Source organism: Phodopus roborovskii, unplaced genomic scaffold, assembly GCF_943737965.1.
Source record: "Phodopus roborovskii unplaced genomic scaffold, PHOROB, whole genome shotgun sequence".
NCBI lineage: Eukaryota > Metazoa > Chordata > Mammalia > Rodentia > Cricetidae > Phodopus > Phodopus roborovskii.
In genome coordinates this window covers 41656928-41672500 of record NW_026126433.1, presented here as the reverse complement: position 1 = coordinate 41672500, position 15573 = coordinate 41656928, and the positions used below count along the sequence as shown (strand labels likewise).

General features: G+C 48.3%; 4 non-coding genes across 4 annotated transcripts; 1 reads left to right on the top strand and 3 right to left on the bottom strand.

Annotated features, from left to right (window-relative positions):
* Nucleotides 1–6911: 6911 nt before the first annotated feature.
* On the bottom strand, nucleotides 6912–6982 carry Trnag-gcc (transfer RNA glycine (anticodon GCC)). The gene has a single exon. It is a non-coding gene; the product is annotated as a tRNA-Gly (tRNA).
* Nucleotides 6983–8198: 1216 nt separating this feature from the next.
* Trnal-aag (transfer RNA leucine (anticodon AAG)) lies at nucleotides 8199–8281 on the top strand. The gene has a single exon. It is a non-coding gene; the product is annotated as a tRNA-Leu (tRNA).
* Nucleotides 8282–14424: 6143 nt separating this feature from the next.
* On the bottom strand, nucleotides 14425–14496 carry Trnag-ucc (transfer RNA glycine (anticodon UCC)). Its single transcript has one exon. It is a non-coding gene; the product is annotated as a tRNA-Gly (tRNA).
* A 665-nt stretch (nucleotides 14497–15161) lies between these two features.
* On the bottom strand, nucleotides 15162–15233 carry Trnad-guc (transfer RNA aspartic acid (anticodon GUC)). The gene has a single exon. It is a non-coding gene; the product is annotated as a tRNA-Asp (tRNA).
* Nucleotides 15234–15573: the final 340 nt, after the last annotated feature.

Genomic DNA, 15573 nt, shown 5'->3' with positions numbered 1-15573 from the left:
TCATTCTAAGGGTTCAGTCACCACACCTTAGTTCCAACTTCTTGTTCCCTAGCCTTGAGGTCAGGAGTAGCCACACCTCAGATTCAGTTCTGTTGCTATTTAGTCTTAAGACGGCCAAAGCATCCTTCTGTAGCCACACCTTTGACCTTTAGGTCCCGTGACTTGCTGACAGCTTTGAACTCTCTGCCCTTGTGCCAAGATGGAGTGCAGCCATCTTTATGGGCACCCACGCTGCCTGCCAGCCGCATCTGTGGGGGTCCGCTAGGCCAGCCGGTGGTAGCAGCAGGTGTCCAAGAGCGGGGCCAACTGCAGGGATCCGAGTTTGGCGCGCTGTGCCAGTTGGGTTTTGTCAACTTGACACCTCTGGGGAGAGGGGATGTGAATTGAGAAACCGTCTCTACAGCGTTGTGTGTGCCTGCTGATAGTGAGTGATCGCTGCGGGGGACAGCACACAGGTGGCGCGGATGGAGGTGGGGTGGGGGTGGGAGAGTTGCGGCCAGGAGCGTGCCACCCCTGGGCAGGTGGCCCTGAGCTGTGGTGGGAGGGACAGCGGGCCCGCTGGCCAGTAGGGAGCACTCTCCCTCCGACAGCTACTGCAGCCAGCAGTCCCTGCCTCCCGGGTCCTCCCACCCGGGCTTCCCTCTGCTAGGGAGGGATTTAGGAGCCTTAAGGAGGACCAAACTGTTCTCCTCCCAAGTTGCTTGCGTCCCTGGTGTTGGATCACAACAAGAGAAACCCTAACTCGGACCGAAACGGGTGCCAGGAGTTGGGTGTTGCTGTGACAGACCCCACCCGGATGGATCGCGGTGCCCTCGGGAAGATTGCTGCCTGCAGAAGGCCTTTGAACTGTGGGCCCGCAAAGCAGGGGAACGCTGGGCTCCGCTCGGCTGCGCTCTGCTAGCAGCTGACTGCGCCCCTCCCCTCTCGGGGAGCTTGGAAGAGAATGTGAGAGGAAGGCAGGCGAAGGAGCCCCGGCTCTGGGCTCTGGCTCTGCCCTCTGAAGTTGCAAGAGGGCAGCTGGGAAAGTCCCCTAGAGACTGTGTTGGGGTCATTCGGTGTTGTGCACGGAGAATCTGTCGTTCCGCTGGGCTGAGGCTGAGGAACCACGCACCACGCGTGACTATTCTCTGGCAGAGCCATCAAGGAGAAACCTTGGCTCTTCAGGTACGATCATTGGTGGTGCTCGACCGGAGCCGAGAAGCCAGCGATGATTAGGAAGGAGAGAGCCGTCTCACTAGGTGAAACCCCCTGGGGGTGCTTCCTGAAGGAGAGGCTGAGCGTCACCACGCGGAGCCACGCAGCAGCGCGCACATTTTGGGAACGTGCACGAGTCAGCTATGTGGCGATGGCTTTGAAGGCGCGCAAGGACGGATCCTAGAGAGCAGCGGAGGCTTGGAGATAGGTGGTGGGTCTGGAGTCCCCGAAGAGCCCCCGAAGAGCGGCCGAGAGGAGACACGAGTGAAGGCGCAGCCTCGGGTGGGCGCAGCGGAAGGCACACTGCAACCGAAGGAGTGGGTCATGGGGAGCGGCCGAGGCTTGCTTGGCACGTCCGTCCACGTGGCAGGCTCAGACTCCCCGAAGGGAGCCCAGCGGGGGCCGTCACGGGCCAAGGAGAGGCTCCTGGAGATAGGACAACCACCAAGGGGAGTAGCAGCCTTAGAACGGAGCCCGTCTTGGCCTGGGAGGCAAACTGCGTGTGCTTTGGATGGCAGGGCTGCGTGAGTGTGACGGCCCACGCTCACAAGATAGCTAGTGAACAGGAGATGACAGACACTGGGCTTTGAACAGTGTCGGACTTTGGTTTTGCTTTCCTGTGATCGCATCGGGCGCCCTTCCCCATTCTTCTTTGCTCTTTCCCAAGGTAAACAGTGTTGAAGAAAAAGATGTTAAAAAAAAACAAACTTTTTTTTTTTTTTTTTTTTTTTTTGGAAATTGGAATTTACAGAAGCCCATGGGTAGCACAGCGAAGGGACAAAGCAATCGACGAGGGACCTTTGAAAGAGACTCTGGTTGGTTTAAAGAGACTGAACGTTGAAGGTTCGAAATGTTCCAGAGTTCTGGCGGCATCTATGGATTTCTTTGCTGTGCGGTGCCATATTACTTGTAGATGCGTTCCCTTCGTTTACTCTGGAAAATATTTGTTACACGATGCAGAGATGTGCTGCTTTTGTTCTTTTGCTGCCTGTATCACCTGGCTGGTCTAATGAAGAGATGACCCGTCATTAGCCTGGCGGGAGAGGAGTTGGCGGGGCTGCCAGGCGGAGAGAAGAAATGGCAGAAGAAGAAAGGTGAGGAGTGAGAGAAGGAGAAGGGGAGGAGGACACCAGGGCCCAGCCACCTGACCGCATGACCGGCCGGCCGGCCAGTAAGAAGGAAAGGCATGTAGACAGAATGCTAAAAGGTAGAAGTCCAGTTTTGATTTCCGCTATTGAGAATTCCTTCTTCAGTTCTGTACCCCATTTTTAAAATAGGGCTATTTGGTGTTTTGTTGACTAGTTTCTTGAGTTCTTTGTATATTTTGGAGATCAGCCCTTTGTCGGATATAGGATTGGTGAAAATCTTTTTCCCAGTCTGTGGGCTGCCGTTTGGTCTTGTGGACTGTGTCCTTTGCCTTACAGAAGCTTCTAAGTTTGAAGAGGTCCCATTTATTCATTGTGTCTCTCGGTGATTGCGCCCCTGGAGTTATGTTCAGGAAGCGGTCTCCTGTACCAATTTGTTCAAGGGTAGCTCCTACTTTCTCTTCTAAGAGGTTCATTGTGGCTGGATTGATGTTGAGGACTTTGATCCATTTGCACTTGAGTTTTGTGCATGGTGACAGACATGGGTCTATCTGCAGTCTTCTACACACCCTCATCCAGTTGTGCCAGCACCATTTGTTGAAGATGCTGTCCTTGCCCCATTGTATAATTTTAGCTGTTTTGTCGAAAATCAGGTGTTCATAGGTGTGTGGGTTCATATCAGGGTTTTCAATTCCATTCCATTGGTCTACCTGTCTATATTTATGCCAATACCAGGCTGTTTTCAGAACTACAGCTCTGTAGTAGAGCTTAGCGTCGGGAATGAAGTTCTTTTATTGGTTAGGGTTGTTTTGGCTATCCTGGGGTCTTTTGTGTTTTCCATATAAAGTTGATTATTATCCTTTCAAGGTCAGTGAAGAATTGTGCTGGGATTTTAATGGCGATTGCATTGAACCTGTAGATTGCTTTTGGCAAGATTGCCATTTTTACTATGTTTATCCTACCTATCCAAGAGCATGGGAGATCTTTCCATTTTCTGGTATCTTCTTTAATGTCTTTCTTTAGAGCCACAAAGTTCTTATTATATGGGTCTTTTACTTGTTTGGTAAGCGTTACACCAGGATACTTTATGTTGCTTGTGGCTATTGTAAAGGGTGATGTTTCTCTGATTTCTCTCTCTCTGTCTCTTTGTCGTCTGAAAAAGGTAGGGCTACTGATTTTTTTTTTTTTTTTTTAGGTTATCTTGTATCCTGCAAGTTTGCTGAAGGTGTTTATCAGCTGTAGGAGTTCCCTGGTAGAGCTTATTGGGTCGCTTATGTAAACCATCATATCATCTGCAAATAGAGACAGTTTGACTTCTCTCTTTCCAATTTGGATCCCCTTGATCTCCTTTTGTTGTCTTATAGCATTAGCTAGAACTTCTAGTGCCATATTGAAGAGATATGGAGAGAGAGGGCAGCCTTGTCCTGTTCCTGATTTTAGAGGAATTGGCTTAAGTTTCTCTCCATTCAGTTTGATGTTGGCAGTTGGTTGGCTGTATATTGCTCTTATTATGTTTACGTATGTTCCTGTTATCCCTGACCTCTCCAAGACCTTTATCATGAAAGGGTGTTGAATTTTGTCGAAGGCTTTTTCAGCATCTAGGGAGATAACCATGTGGTTTTTCTTTTTCAGTTTGTTTATACGGTGGAAATCAAAAGGCTGAAAGACACTTAAGAAAGTGCTCCACGTCCTTAGCTATCAGGGAAACGCAAATCAAAACAACTTTGAGATACCATCTTACTCCTGCCAGAATGGCTAAAATTAGAAACACCAATGATGACCCGTGTTGGAGAGGATGTGGAGAAATGGGAACACTCCTCCAATGCTGGCGGGAGTGCAAACGCATACAGCCATTTTGGAGATCAGTATGGCGGTTCCTCGGGAAAATGGGAATTAGTTTACCACAGGACCCGGCAATCCCCCTCTTAGGCATATACCCAAAGGACCCACATCCACGCAACAAAGACATCTGTTCAACTATGTTCATAGCAGCACTATTTGTAATAGCAAGAACCTGGAAGCAACCTAGATGCCCCTCAATTGAAGAATGGATAATGAAGATGTGGCACATCTACACAATGGAATACTACTCTGCAGAAAAAAAAAAATGATGGTATCTTGAAATTCGCAGGCAAGTGGATGACACTTGAAGAAACCATCCTGAATGAGATAACCCAGTCACAAAAAGAGGAACATAGTATGTACCCACTCATATATGGATTTTAGACCTAGATCAGAGGATCGCCAGCCTATAATTCACACCACCAGAGGAACTGGGATACAAGGTGTATTCTAAGAGATTCATATAAAGTCCCTCACAGAACCGGGAAGGGACCCCCCAGAGCACAGGCGAAGTGGGGGTGGGGCAGCGAATGGAGAGAGAAGTAGGAGAAAGGGAGGGGGAGGAGAGGAAAACACCAGGAAGATTGAGCCCGGTTAGGAATAGAAGACAGGAGAGAGAGAGAGAGAGAGAGAGAGAGAGAGAGAGAGCATAAAAGAGGGAGCCAATATTGGTTTGAAGAGAAAATTGAACACAAAGAAAAGTCTAGAGAACTACAAGACTGTCGCCAACTAACAATCTGAGCTTCCGTGGAAAGGCTACCATAAATGCCCTTCCCGGAGAGTGAGATCAACAACTAACTTCTCCATGGGGGCCCTCGACTAATGCCTGTTGGAAACAGGAGCAAACGCCCATATATAAACCCTGAGTCCAAGTAGAACCCAGATGCAGATGGAGAGGACAAGACCAGGCGGCAGAAACACATAGAGACAGCTTACCTGAACAAGGAGGAGCTAACTGGCCACCAGACTGATAGCTGGGAAGCCAGCATGGGACTGACTCAGGCACCCCTGAATATGGGTCTCAGACAGAAGGACTGAGCAGTCTAAGGGACCTCAGACAGTGGAGCCAGGATGTATCCCTGGTGCACAAAAGGACCTTGCTAGCACATCCCCCATGGAGGGATAACGGCCTTAACCTAGAGACAGGAGAGAAGCCCTAGTCCCTACTTCACATGACCTGTCAGATCTAACGTGACCCCAACTGATTGGCATTCCCCTACATATGAAATTGGGGTGGGGGGATGGGAGGGAAGAGGAGGGGAGGGGGTGATTAGGGTGCAAGGGAGGGAGGGAGGGAGGCAGGGGGAATTGGGATCGACATGTAAAATAATAAATTAATTAAAAAAAATGCTTTGACTCCAAAATTTAAGTTCAAGGACAAGGTACTGGGGAAAAGGATTTCTATTTTTGTCCTCACAGAAAATGAAAAGCTGTGGATTCCTTCCAGAATAATGTGGTTTGATCAAGCCAGACCGCCTGAAACAGAGCACCCGGTGATCCTACATTCAAAACAGCTGGACAAAGCAGTCTTACAGACTACAGCCAGGATTTCTGCATATTCTTAGGATCCCCCATGACAGCGCCTCTTACCAGCAGGAAGTAGTTGTGGAAAGAACAGCTGGCCCAAATTCCCAAATACCAAATATTGTGTACAAATGTTTGTTTTCATTTAAATGGACTTGGTTATATAAAATAAATAATAATAATAATAATAATAATAATAATAATAATAATAATAAAGGTAGAAGTCCAGAGGCAAGACGGTAGACGGGATAATTTAAGTTCAGGAAAGCTGGCCTGAAATAAGCCAAGCTAAGGCCGGGCAGTTATAAGTAAGAATAAGTCTTCTTGTATTTATTCGGGAGCAGGGTGGAGTGACCCCAAGAGTAAAACTATTAAAGAAAACAGAAAAGGAAAAAGCAACTACAGTTGTATATGTTTCATATGGTGATATTGAGACTAAAACGAGCTCTTGGGGATGAACCAAGAGAGGAGAGGTTATAGCTCAACGAGCCACCTGTTTGCGTGCTGAGAGACCTGGAGGAAACGCCACCTGCCGATTCTCAAAGGGAGGTGGGATGCTCTCAGGGGTCTACCAAGTTGTCCAGGGTGATGCGATAGGGGAAAGGAGGCACCCTCGTCCCCACCAGGGTGTTCCTTCGCCAAGGAAGCACAAAAAAGTCTGGGGCTAGGGACAAGTCTAAGAGATGTCCAGCAAGTCTCCATTCTGAGAGAGAAGGAGACACACACAGGGAGAGATAGAGAGACAGAGACACAGTCAAAGAGACAGAGAGGGACAGGGAGAGACAGAGAGACAGACAGAGACACACACAAAATTCTGTTGGGGAGAAATTGGTAAAAGCGTTGCTTACTACCAGTTGGGAAGAGGTCACTGCTGGAGAGAGAGAGAGAGAGAGAGAGAGAGATTCTGCCAGGTTGCCTGGGGACAGACAGCAGTGTGCGGTGTGAGGGGCGACTAGAGGTGTGGGGTGTTGGTGGTGTCGTGTGCACGATAAAAGAAACATGGAGACTCTTCGATGCGATCGAGCCAGTGTGTGCTGGAGCGTGAGAAAGCGTGTGAAACCCACTGAAGTGGACTGGAGAGTGTTGCTGTAGCAGAGCTATGCAGTGGTTGGCTGGACAAGCTCAGGAGAGGCAAGTAGGCTGGTGGGCAGGCGCTGGATCATTGGAGTGGAGCTGGCAGCGGCGCTGGCGCTAGCGCTGGCCAGGAGGCTCCTTGACCCAGACAGACCACGTGAGCGAGCCTCGGGACCAAAAGGGACTGGACTCTGTATGGGCCGGGAATCGAACCCGGGCCTCCCGCGTGGCAGGCGAGAATTCTACCACTGAACCACCCATGCCATGGCCAACGTGCTCCCCTGAGGCCTGTCACAGCCTGTGCTCGCCCTCAGTCGCACCTCCAGCTAGCTCCCCTTTCCCTGGCACCTGACAGGTACATGCTGGGCCCTGGCTCCATGCTCCTGCCAGGAACCTTGAAGCTTGAAAGCCCCTCCAATCTGTTCAGGGGACTGCATTATTGCCTCCCCAAGTCCTTGCCAGGTGGGCAGGATTCTCTAAAGTGCCTTACTGTAAGTTTTCATTATCATAAAAACACCCCTTTCAGATAAAAACAAAACTCTGTTAGTTTTTCATGAGTCAGAAACATGTCTAACCCCAGGGAAACAATGACATTCAAGTTGAAAAAGAAAAATCTTTTTCATGGGCAATCACACTCTTTGATATATTCCCAAATTTTCTGGCTTTTTGTGAAGTACTTTCAGCAATGAAGTAAGATTTCACATTCCATTATCAGGAGACTTTGCCTCTATTAATGATTTTGTTCATTTTATGTTGTTCTAGCACTTAAACTCTTGTACATCACAAACACCATGTTTAATTAGTAACTATATATAATAGTAAAACATTTACTTATGTAAGGAGAATTTAAATAAAAAACAGTATGTTTTACAAATCTTTGTACTTGCCTGGTGTAATGGCACGTATCAAGGGTCAGAGTTTAAAATTTTCTGTACCTACTAAGCTGAGCTTTACTATATATAAGACAGTCTTAAGTTAATCAATGCTTGCTTGATTAATGTATGTGTATAGGCTGGAGCGATGATTCAGTGGTTGAAAGTATTAGTTCCTTTCCAGTTAACCCTGATTCAATTCCTGGCACCATCGTGGAGGCTCACAACCCACTGGAACTCAACTTCCTAGGGATTTGATGCCCTCTCTGGACTGCATTTGATACACATGCATTCTGAAAAAGCAACCAAATACGTAAAAATAAACAATATGATTTTTTTTTAAGTTTAGCAGACATCAGATTTAGGGGTGTATATTATTATCTATTTTTATTTATTTTATGGTGCTGAGTCTGGTATCCAGGGAGTGTCACTGACCCATACTAACAAACATAAACTTTTAAATAAAGTGATATGTGACATTTGAGGAGGTATTCAAAACATGAAGGAAAGCCTAGTATACCTAGATTGCCACCTCATCCCTTTCACTCAGAAACAGGGATGGAAATCTTATATTAGGGAGGACAGCAAATAAAATTATACCTGTGTTGTCAGGATGTCCGAGTGGTCTAAGGTGCTGCGTTAAGGTCGCAGTCTCCTCTGGAGGCGTGGGTTCGAATCCCACTTGTGACAGAGCTACTTATTTTTACCACACATAGAATCCAGAGATACAATAATCACACCTCTTTCCGAAGTCACTCCAGTGTCACCAATCTCTTCATGCACACATCTTTCCCTGTGAAACAGTAATAGAGAAAAACTATCTTGTCGACACACACAAAATTCTGTTGGGGAGAAATTGGTAAAAGCGTTGCTTACTACCAGTTGGGAAGAAGTCACTGCTGGAATGGAGTAAAAGTGTCATTTCTGAGCATTGGAGCCAGAGGGCCAGCCACTCCGTTCCGAGTGCCTTCTGGAAGCAGAGGTCTTCGTGCACCCGAACGCCCAACACCTAGACCTCTTTGTGTAGTGTTCAGTACCGTTACTCTCAGGCCCAGTACCTCTTGCCCAATCCATTTCCCCAACTCCAGCGATAGATACCCACCTTGCTGAACACTGGTCTTCACGGCATCTTCTATGCTGGTGGCCTTTCATGCGCACATTGATAACACTTGGCATAGACACAGCAACTTGCCCACGAACAGGTACAGTGAGATATTCACTTTGTCCGCAGACATAGACCACACTCATTGGGGGTTGGAGACAGGGCTGGACATTACCTGGGGGAACTAAGTCTGAGGAAGAGTCTCCGGGAGCTCTCTTGCTTGCAGCACAGGGACAGAGAACATCCGGAGGCATCTTTGGGACCAGGAACCTGCTGGTGTTCATCTGTCTATGTTGTAAGTTATTTCTCCCTGAATAAACATCTATTCGGCCTATTCGTTTCTTCTGAGCTTTATTAAACATCATTATCTGGTGTCAGAAGCCGGATCCGGATTTTCACCTGGTTTTCACCCAGGTGGCAGACACCGCTCTCTTCCCTCACCATCCCAGAACAGGCAGGGTTCCTTGCCTAACCAGGTGGACACACCACAGCTTGTGAGACATTTGCCTCTGCCCTACAACTCCTTTACCTCCACAGCAGCCCTGAGAAGGCACTCACTGCTTCTCATCTTTTGCCCATTTCCCCACTTTGCATTCGCGCAGAGCCTCGCGTGGCGCCCGCCCTGCTTGTATGTTCCCGCAGCTGGTGCCAGTTGGAGGCAACACCTGTTAGCCCTGCAGTTCCAGCAATTCGCAAAAGGCTCCTTTCACTCCTTTGTTTAACAAAATTTCGCTTGCCTTAGTTTGTTAAGAGCTATTCTATAGGGACCAAGATCAGAAGGATCATCTGCCTACGCTATTTGGTGGTACACCTCCAGGTGTAACTACCACAAGTTGAGATCTACAACTAAAACCATCAAAGTTCCAAGACAGAAGAATTACACCTATGGTAATTGCAACGTTCTTTGCGATTTAACTGATAGAATATCTGAGATCAATTATTCCATACCTATGGCGGATAACCTTATGATGCAGGACTTTAGGAATTCTTTTACTTCATATATAGACGAAATTGTAACAGAAGAAAAGCATGACTTAAAAAATATATACTTTTTTAATGGCAATGGGTTTCCTCATTATTATGATATTCTTAAAGAAATGGTTTGAGATTAGAGCAAACAATAAGGAACTTGTACAAACCATAAGAGAGTTAGTAACAAGGATTCAAAATATGGAAAATGACAATAGAGAGCTAAAAAAACAGAACACAGACTATTGAAAATGACAATAGAGAGTTGAAAAACAGAACACAAAACATAGACTGTTTCAGAGAAAAGGTTCAGAATATTGAAAATGACAATAGAGAGCTTAAAATTAGAAAGCAAAACATAGAATGCTTAGAAAAAAAAGGTTCAGAATATTGAAAATGACAACAGAGAGCTGAAAAACAGAACGCAAAACATAGGATGCTTAGGGAAAAAAAGGTTCAGAATATTGAAAATGACAGTGGAGAGCTTAAAATTAGAATGCAAAACAGAATGCTTAGGGAAAAAAAAGGAGATGGCAATAGAGAGCTGACAGGTAGAATACAAAACATGGAACATAAAAATGACCAACTAGAAAGCAGAATTTGCTCCATGTCTGATGCCTCAATAACCAAAACAGAAACAATGCAATGCATTAACATGCTAGCAGAAACAGCTCATTCCTGGTTGGATGAAGCTACTAATAAGGTTAAAAAATTGGAACATCAGATGGAAAGACTAGCAGATAGAATTTGTTCCATGTCTGAGGATAATGGTAAGCTAGCAGATAGAACATTGTTTCTGGAAGGCAGTTTACATGCCATTCAGATAATATCTAAGGATGAAAATATCAAAAATATGGAATCATTTGTAGTTGGAGAAAGCAAGAGACTGACTGATTCAATGAAGTCTCTAGAAAGTTATATGACTCAAGAAGTTCAGACACTCAAAGAAACAATGGTTAATAGATTTCAGGCCTTAGAAGACCTTCAATCTGATATATATCAGAAGAAGAACTACAGGGAACAGGTCATGAAAGAGACTTAAAATTTTCTACACCATTTAGGGTCAGGAGACTTTCTCCTGTATCTATTAACGAAAAACCAGCAAAAAAAAAAAAAAAAAAAAAAAAAAAACCCAAAAGGTGTCATTATATATCAGTGGGAACCAATACGTATGAAATATTTAAGGTGTAAAGGAAGCAGTAGTCTCTTATGGCATGCACTCACCATATGTGAAGCAATTAATAGAATCATGGGTAAGGAATAACAAGGTAACCCCTAAGGACTGGGATCAATTAATATCAGCTGTCCTTGAAAACTCCTCTCAATTAGAATGGAGGGTTTTATGGAGAGAGGAAGCAAAAGCTCTTGAACTTCAGGGCTTAAAGAAAGGTTATAAAGCTCCCCAAGATAAAATTCTTGGTGAGGGTCTCTAAGCTGACCCAGAAACTCAAGCTGCCTATGATGACCACACCTTGTCTCTATGCAGTACAGCAGCTCTGAATGCTTGGGACAAGGTTCATGAAGTAGGGGAGAGGATAGAATCCTATACCAAGATAAGGCAGGAACTGAGAGAACGCTTTAGTGTATTCCTATATAGGTTGTCTAGGGCAGTACAATTAGAGGTAGCAGACATAGATTCTAGGCAAATACTTATAGAATCATTAGCTTATGAGAATGCAAATCCACAGTGCAAACAGGTGCTTTGGCCTTTAAAAATCAAATCATCACCCTTGGATGAATGGGTCCTATATACAGCCAACATTGAGTATAATGACAATAACACTGAAGCTTGGGTAGGACAAGCCATATCTAAAGGTCTGAGAAGACATCAAGAAAACAGAGGACTTAACTATGGTCACATAGAAGCTTGGGTAGGAGAACCCATCTCCAAAGGTTTGAAAAGATATCAAATGTCAGATGTTTTAACTGTGGTAGGATAGGACATCTAAAAAGAAATGGTAGGCAAATCATTTCTAGAAATAACACTCCCAGGAATGAATCTAACAGAAGGCCTCAGCCTTCTGGGTTATATAGAAGGTGTGACAAAGGCCGACACTGTACCAATGAATGTAGATCATCACAAGAAAGGAAACCCTTTACAATTGGGAAACTCCTTGGGGGGGTCTCTTGAAGGCCCCTATGTCAAAGGTGATCCAGACATTCCCAGTCACAGTGGAGGACAATCTCCCACAGAATGATTAGAAAATCCAGTGCCTATTGTAAAAACTCATACCACTCTGGATGACAAACTAGTGATAGAAGTTGAGTCAAACATGAAAGAAGGAAACAAAAAAAAATATATATTTTGGCAAACCTCTATAAATAGTTATAGGCCTAGATTGATAATTAAAATGAATAACAGACTGTTTGGAGGCATTGGTGACATGGGGGCTGACATAACCAGCATAACTAATAAATCTTGGCCTCCAAGATGGCCCCTGCAAGAGGTAAATGTTCAATTCTTAGGGATTGGAATCCTGTTTCAGGTAAAACAGAGCATGAGATGGATTGAATGTATAGGACCAGAAAGACAGAGAGGAAGGTTGAGACCATATGTGGCTGATATAGCAATAAAACTATGGGGTCATGATCTATTACAGCAATAGAATGCACAGATTAACATTCCTCCAGTATTAGATATGAACCATAAAAGACCTTATAATTGAGGAAAAAGTATTGTAAAATACTATACATGACAGACACCAAATATCCAGGCTGTACAAAAACAGAATACAAGTGCCAAACAAACAGAGGAACAAAAGCCCTAACCTTAAAATGGCTAACAGATCAACCTGTAGGGGTAGGGCAATGGCCTATGACCTCTGAGAAGTTAGAGGCTTTAGAAAACCTGGTTCAGGAACAGCAAAATGCAGGACATATCGAGGAATTTAACAGCCCTTGGAACTCTCCTATATTTGTTATCAAAAAGAAATATGATAAATGGAGAATGCTTACAGACCTGAGAGCCATCAATAAAGTTATTCAGTCAATGGGTTCTCTACAGCCTGGAATGCCCTTGCCTTCTTTGATACCTAAAAAATGGCCTATTATAGTTATTGATATAAAGGATTACTTCTTCACTATACCTTTACAAGAACAAGATAAAGAGAAATTTGCCTTCACGGTACCTAATTACAATAATTCTCAACAAGTGAAGAGATAACAATGGAAGCTTTTGACACAGGGAATAAGTAGCCCCATCTTGTGACAATATTTTGTGCAAAAACCATTGCAATTATGCATAAACAGTTTCCACAATCCATACTCTACCATTTCCTGGATGATATATTGCTAGATGATGCTCAAGGAGAATATTTTTAAAAAATGTTTGAGAAAGTATAGGAAGTTTTACCTCGCTGGGGATTACAAATTATACGAAAAAAATACAAAAAGGAGATTCTATCAACTACTTAGGATATAAAATATGTCTACAGAAAATTAGACCACAAAAAGTACAGATCAGGAGAGATCGCTAAAAGACTCTTAATGATCTTCAAAATTACTAGGAGAGATTTCTCCACAATAAACCATTATTGGAGTAGAAGGGCATGAAAAACTTCTAAACTAAATCAGCTGGTGCACTTTAAGAATGTATTAACCTAATATGGAAACCAGGATATGTGTTACCTTGGGGAGAAGAAAAGCTAAGTTGATCAAGATCCCAGTTGAAAAAGAGAAACATCTTCATGAAGAGAAATCAGAGGGAGCTTATGATACATACAGGTGATCCAGATGAGGCAGGTGGGACAGGTAGGGAAGCTTGGACAGGTGGGGCCCTCCAGCTAGAGGGTTTCTTCCAGACCTAAGCGCAGGCGTGGGAGTCAGGTGGAGACTCGGTGGGCTCCGTGAGTGGCTCGGAAGCGTGTGCGGCCGCGTGATGGTGGCGGTGTGTGAGCTGGGCTGGATGGGATGCGGGCGGCTAGGCTGAGCTGGACAGGTGCAGAGTCGGTGTGGGTGGGCGGGTGTGGGAAGCTAGGAAAAGGTTGGAGTGAGCAGAGAGGAGGCTCATCTTGGGGATGACAGTGTGTGTGTGTGTGTGTGTGTGTGTGTGTGTGTGTGAGAGAGAGAGAGAGAGAGAGAGAGAGAGAGAGAGAGAGAGAGAGAGAGTGAGAGACAGAGCAACAGGGGCAAGCGGCCTCACGCGCTCTTGGGCAAAAGGGAGGGAGAGGCGGCGAGGCCAAGGAGGTTGGCAACAGAGAGGAGGGAGGTTATGGTGCAGAGAGGAACAAGAGAGTAGAGTGCTTCCCTGACCGGGAATTGAACCCGGGCCGCGGCGGCCGAATCCTAACCACTAGACCACCAGGGAGCGTAGCCCACACCCGACGGTCCCGACTCTCGCCTCCCGGACACAGACGCACAGCCAGCCTCGCAGCCAGTGCCACAGCCAGACTAGCGGCCGCCCGGCCCGCCTGCTACACACCGTCGCCCGGCATTACGCGGCTGCCGTTCGGCGCTCGCTCGCCGCCTGCGTCCGTCCCTGCCATGCCCGGCGTGCGGCGTCCGGCGCCCGGTGGCCTCTGCCGCTTCGCCGGCAAGGTGGGAGCCACCTCCCTCCCGGATTAGACGCAGTTCTCCTCCCGTTCGCTCGCCACAGCCTCAAAACGTCTAGCGCCTCCTTCTTTGGGGCAGGAGGGAGGGCGGGAGGTAGCTAGGTAGGTCGCGCGGTCTCAGCGACAAGCGGGGGGGGGGGGAGAGAGAGAGAGAGAGGGAGGTGCCAGACTGGCCACTCTGGGCCCTGGACCTTGGCAAAAGGGGCACGGCTTGCGTTGGCCGGGAATCGAACCCGGGTCAACTGCTTGGAAGGCAGCTATGCTCACCACTATACCACCAACGCCCTACCGCCGGGGAGCCTCGCACACGACGCCGGGGACTGCCAGCAGACGGCGGACACCGGACACCGGACACAGGCGCCGTCGCGATCGCCCGCCTGACAACTGACTCCCCGCGCCCGCCCGCCCCACGACGGGGCCTCAAGCCCAAGGCCAAGGCCAAGGCCAGCGCCAACCCCAACCCCAACCCCAACCGGGTTCGGCCGCCGCGCGCCGTCCCACGCGCGCCTCCCGCACGCACACAGCCTGCCTGGCGAGTGCGGCGCTCTCGCCTCCTGACCGCAGTCACCCTGCGCGCCAGGCCGGGCCAGGTGACGCCACGAGGGTCACGAGGGCCACAGGGACCAGGGAGCACCCGGGACCGCTGCGAGCCGGCAGCTCACCACCCGGACCCGCCTGGCACGGACCTCTGCGCTCCGCGCTCCGCGCTCCGCGCTCCGGCCGCGCGAGTCGCACGCCGCCGCCGCTTCGTCGCGAGGGCGGCGCGTGCCCAGGCTACAGGCAGAGCGCCGGGCCAGGTGACCGGCGAGGGACCCGAGGGCCCGGTGGCGGGTGGGCATGCCTGGCAGCGGGCGGCCGGAGCCCGGCTCTTGGATCCCGTCGCGCCCGAGTTGGGGTCGGGGGCCAGCGTCCCCGGGGCCGCCCATCTGGCTCAAAAAGGATGCCGTGTCTCCCCGTCGGGGAATCGAACCCCGGTCTCCCGCGTGACAGGCGGGGATACTCACCACTATACTAACGAGGACGACGACGGCCACGACCACGACTAACGGGACGCCGACGCCGGTCCCTCTGGCGGCCTCCGTCCGATCCAACGCCGACCTCCGCACCCAACCCCAAAGCCACCGTCTCGCGGCCAGAACGCCGCTCGCCACAGGAGGACCCGGACGCTCAGCCCGCTGCGACCGCCGCGTCGCCAGGTCCCGATCCCGCCCCGCCCCGCCCCGCCCCGCTGCGGAGCCGGGCTCAGCAGGACAGCCCGAGCGCGCCACACACGGCCGGCCCCGCGTCGGGTGGGGCGCAGGTGCGGGGAGCCGGTCCGGGACCCCGAGCGGCTTGGGCGCCTACGAGCGTCTCGACGTCGG